The sequence below is a fragment of the Coregonus lavaretus genome, assembly GCF_964263955.1.
Source record: "Coregonus lavaretus genome assembly, chromosome: 20".
Classification (NCBI taxonomy): Eukaryota; Metazoa; Chordata; class Actinopteri; order Salmoniformes; family Salmonidae; genus Coregonus; species Coregonus lavaretus.
In genome coordinates, this window is record NC_140007.1 from 25381733 (window position 1) to 25387732 (window position 6000).

The window sequence follows — 6000 nt, forward strand, 5'->3', positions numbered from 1 at the left end:
CACAATGCCACAGATGACTCAAGTTTTGAGGGAGCGAGCAATTGGCATGCTGACTGCAGGAATGTCCACCAGAGCTGTTGACAGAGAATTTAATGTTCATTTCTCTACCATAAGCCGCCTCCAACGTTGTTTTAGAGAATTTGGCAATACATCCAACCGGCCTTACAACCGCTGACCACGTGTAACCACGCCAGCCCAGGACCTCCACATCCGGCTTCTCCACCTGCGGGATCATCTGAGACCAGCCACCCGGATACCTGATGAAACTGTAGGTTTGCACAACCAAAGAATTTCTGCACAAACTGTAAGAAACCATCTCATGGAAGCTCATCTGCGCACTCGTCGTCCTCTCCAGGGTCTTGACCTGACTGCAGTTCGGGATCGTGACCAACTTCAGTGGGCAAATGCTCACCTTCGATGGCCACTGGCACGCTGGCGAAGTGTGCCCATTATGGATGAATCCCGGTTGGGCAAGCAGTTTGCTGATGTCAACGTTGTGAACAGAGTGCCCCATGGTGTCGGTGGGGTTATGGTATAGGCAGGCATAAGCTACGGACAATGAACACAATTGCATTTTATCAATGGCAATTTGAATGCATAGAGATACCGTGAGGAGATCCTGAGGCCCATTGTCGTGCCATTCATCCCCCGCCATCACCTCATGTTTCAGCACAGAGGAGGCTGGTGGGAGGAGCTATAGGAGGACAGGCTCATTGTAATACAGCCCAACAGTGGAGGTGTGATAATACCCATAAAACCTAGCGGTCAAACAGTAAAATGGTTCCAATCGTTTTTCCAGCATTCATTTTTCCCATAGGGAATTTTAGAAACACTTAAAATAAGGGCTGTGTTTCGTGTAGGCTTACCCTGGCGTGATGTTTTGATAACCATGTAAATCTCTCTCTCGGACAAGGTGAAAAAAAAGTACACCTTATGGAACAGAGGGAATGTGAAAAGATACACGCGCACAGGAACAGACACACGCATATGCACACACACGCTAGCTCACACACTCTACACACGTACATTGTAATATTGTTGTATGGTGGTATTATACATTTTGTATTGTAGATATGTAGTGGTGAAATAATGTTGTATGATGTACTGTTTTATCTTCTGTTTTATTTGTGATGTAAGTGCCTTAATGTGTTTGGACCCCAGGAAGAGTAATGGTGATCCCTAATATATACAAACACAAATACACTATTCCTGGAAGCTGAAAATGTCCCAGTTCTTCCCATGGCCTGCATACTCAACAGACATGTCACCCATTGAGCATGTTTGGGATGTTCTGGATCGACGTGTACGACAGCGTGTTCCAGTTCCCGCCAATATTCAGCACCTTCGCACAGCCATTGAAGAGGAGTGGGACAACATTCCACAGGCCACAATCAACAGCCTGATGAACTCTATGCAAAGGAGATGTGTCGCGCTGCATGAGGCAAATGGTGGTCACACCAGATACTGACTGGTTTTCTGTTCCACGCCCCTACCTTTTCTTATTTTTAGGTATCTGTGACCAACAGATGCATATCTGTATTGCCAGTCATGTGAAATCCATAGATTAGGGCCTAATGAATTCCTTATATGAGCTGTAACTCAGTAAAATCTTTAAAAGTGTTGCATGTTGCTTTCAGAGCATATGAGCGGAGTGGAGCGGTGAGAATCTCAGCTCCTCGCTCACGGAGTTGTTCACCCCTCCGCTCCCCCCGCTCAAAGCCACATCAGGCCAGTCCGCTCATTATCGCTCAGCGCTCAACGCAGTTTGCATCGCGCTCCACTCAAATCGCCCCCGCTCACTCCAAAAAAGGAACGAAATCTGCATGTATTTCACTTTTAGCTTAAACCACAGCCTTACTTTATCTCCCCGAATTTGTTGCATACAGACTCATCTTGGATTATCCATTCTGTCTTGAAACGGGGATCTAACACTGACGCTAAAATGAGATGTTAATCAGTATAGTATATTCCATAGCGAATTGACAAGTTGTTTGCCAATGTTTCTGCAAAAGCAGCGATGCCCATTGGAAGTGCAGCGTGAGTGTAATCGGTGAGCAGGGATTTGATTTCTGTGACAGCAGGGAGGATCATCCCCAGGTTCCCCAGCTCCTTCTGCATTTTGTCTGTGAGGTCTGCTAGTGGTGTCAGCACACGGACAAGGTGCGTCAGCTGCGGTACTTGATTCAGGGTGATGTTAGCAACATTAGACTTGAGTTTGTTTTGCCATAACGGGTCTTTTTGGAACAACCGGATGAACGACTGAATCATCCGCAGCTGGCTGCTCCATCGAATGGCGCAGGCATTTGTGGGGCGGACACCTAATTGGTCGGTTTCCTCTGTGCTCTTGCGTACACTTTTCACCAGGTGGCCGACTTTCACTAACAGCCTATTAATGTTGTCGTGCTCGTTAACGGCGTTTTTGATCGCCAGCTGAAGCATGTGAATGGGGCATCTCAGATGTACATTTGACAAAGTAAAGTACAGATTTATCATAGTTTCTTGGGGGGGGGGGGGGTGTAGCCCGGTTGAGCTGCGCTGGCGAAGTGTTGCATCCCTTCGCGTTCTCCTTTACTCAGCGGTTCATAGTCCATGAAAATCATTTTTAAAAATGCTACATCCAGCTCTCTTTTTCTCTCCCTTGTTATGGTTGGGCCTTTGCCTGCAGTGAATACACTTTTGAATTCCTCAACGCTTTTCTCTTGTTGCTGCTGCTGCTCCTCGCTCTATAAAATACAAATTCTTGGATGACACAAATTAAATTAAACAGATGGATTCTGGGTCAGGCTTGAGCATGCTTCAGACTCTTGGTGTGAGCGAGCGAAATTGGAGCGGGACATAGGGCGACGCTCCGTCCTTTTAAAAATGCCGCTCTGCGCTCTGTTCAAAATCCGTCCGCTCACGCTCCACGCTCGCTCCCGCTCCACTCCGCTCATATGCTCTGGTTGCTTTTATATTTTTGGTCAGTGTATTAAGTTCCACTTCACATTTAATTCTAAATACCTACTGCTTGCAAAATATATATTTTTAACTATAAAAATAATGTTTCTTGGCAGGAAATGGATTGTCCTGATTTTCAAAAATGCCTGAATTACTTTGCCTTTTCTGGTTGGCTGGCAAATTTCATCATCCAATTATTTCAGATCTACAGGAGTGCAAGTTTTCATGCAAATTTTCTAAAATCTGTATTAAACAATATGCACATTTTCCCACCAGATCAATCCATCTGACTTTTTGCTGATAAAAGGCTGTGTGCGTGATGACGCAGTGCACATTTAATCAGTGGTGTAAAGTACTTAAGTATAAATACTTTAAAGTACTACTTAAGTCGTTTTTTGGGGTATCTGCACTTTACTATTTATATTTTTTACTACTTTTACTTTTACTCCACTACATTCCTAAAGAAAATAATGTACTTTTTACTCAATACATTTTCCCTGTCACCCAAATGTACTTGTTACATTTCGAATGCTTAGCAGGACAGGAAAATGGTCCAATTCACACTTATCAAGAGAACATCCCTGCTCATCTCTACTGCCTCTGATCTGGTGAACTCCCTCAACACAAATGTTTAGTTTGTAAATTATGAGTGTTGGCAATCCGTAAAAAATAACAAAATCGTGCCGTCTGGTTTTCTGAATATAAGGAATGTGAAATTATTTATATTTTTACTTTTTGATACTGAAGTATATTTTTGCAATTACATTTACTTTTGATACTTAAGTATATTTAAAACCAAAATTATTAAATACGTTTAGACTTTTACTCAAGTAGTATTTTACTGGGTTACTTTTACTTGAGTCATTTCCTATTAAGGTACCTTTACTTTTACTCAAGTATGACAACCACTGATAAAAATTACTTTTGCCATGACAATTCCATGTACCGAATGAAAAATACAAGTTAAATGGATTTCCCTCGCATTTCCAACTCTACTGATGGTTTTGTCACAAGAACTAGTTATACATAGAAAATGTGCTCACTCTTGGCACATGCGCTCTAGCCAACAGCTCGCAGATACAGTTCGTTTAGGCTACTTACATTATGAGATTATTATGGATAAGAGCAATATTATTTGTATTTGTCAAACGGCAGCCAACCATCGATCATGTCACCAGAATATGACCCTCGATATTTATTGGAAAGGAGCATCAAACTCATCACCTTGCACATTCACCACACTGTGAAGTTAATAATTTATTTAATCTGTAGCCTAATAAACTGCATACTTTCACAAATCGTAGTGGGAGGACCATACAACATATCGCGTGACTCCAAATATACTTCGATATGTGGTTATTATATCAATATTTGCGCATAAATGCGTTTCCACTGCCATTTCTCACATAATTAATTGTACCGACACAAAAAGATCCCACCATGTCGAACGAACAAATTGCCTGTCAGCATTTATAAAATTGTACCGGCATTTGATGGTCCTATCAGCCCTGTCGTGACATTTTTATGCGTCAGGTAATTCTTCCACATGAAATGGTTGGATGGAAACGTGGTTCCTGTAGGTGTTTTTTTGTTGATGTGACGTTATTAGTCCAGCTATTTATACACAAGTTTACGCGCTGTATCCCGGGTGGCGCCATAACTCTACACAAATGCATTTCATTTCCGCCTGAAGTTGTTTGCACAACGTCTGCCGGTGTAAACACAGCGATGTCGACGCTAGCTTGGGAACACGGTTCTACTGGAGTGATAAACAACGACATTCTGTTGGAGATCAAATCACCTGTGATGGGAAACAAGTCACTTGCAGAATTTTTGCCAACAAAGAACTGCGAAATCACAACTGTGGCAAACGGAGATAGGGTAGATTACCATATTGCCTGCAATGGTCCAAAATTTGCAGGTACAAATTGGGATGCACTGCACAGGGCTTCAGCACTCCAAGTTGGTGATCTGGAACAAAACTGAGCACCTAGAAATCGAAGTACCCTACGACCAAGGCTTTGTCCAGGGGCATATCATAAGGCTGCGCACATTCTACTTTGCCCACATGCTCCCGAAAATTGTTGATGATTTTGTTGAGGGAAGGTTACAGTTCTGCAGTAAATATCTCAGCATTTTAAAACCAAAATAAACTGCCTTATTTAGGTCATGCCCACAGGAGCCAACAGATGTCCATTGTTTACATGATCTCTTTATGCTGTGCAATATATCAGTGTGCCTACTGTTTGAGTGAAAATAAAGTTTGATGTAATTTCAATCCTTAGAGTGCTACAATTTATTTTAACACAGTTCATAATTCATAGTAAACTCATACTGTACATAAATAACACTGGATTAATTAATTGTTTTGAGGAAACTAAACAAATGGCTTCAACAAGAAAGATTGCGTGTTTAATCTTAACAGGTATTAAAAAGTAAAATACAAAAGCAGCCCACACAATTACATCACTATGAAAATATTCATATATAATATTAAAAAATACAATGCACGCAGTATTTGTTGTGTTTATCTGTATTTAATGAACAACATGGCTGGGTGTTGGTAGACAGGGACACAGGGCAAGATTCTAAACCTCACTGATCAGTGGACTCTTCAGGTTAACTAGGCCAGCACAGATGGTTAAGATGTTGTCCAGTTTCGGTGCCATGCTGATGGGAACATTCTGGGATAAAATCTTAAACACCTTCAGTCTCTGGATTGCTCTTTCCACATGTATGCGGACATTGGCTACTTGCCTGGTGCGTGTCGTCTCCTCATTGGTCAACTGATTGCGCCTGTAGGTGAAAGCAGGGATGTTCAAACTGACCCTTCTCTCATCAAGCAAGTCTCGAATGGTGAACCCACGGTCCGCCATGACCTCATCACCAGCCCTCAGATAGTCTAGGAACCCACTGTCCATGGTGATAAACTTATCGCTGCTTCTGCCAGCATAGGCATCAGATATAAACATGATTAGCCCATTAGGGGCCACAGCGACGAGATATTTTACAGTGTTGCGTGATTTATACTGGCTGAAAGTGTCACTGCTTGAGTCGTGGTTT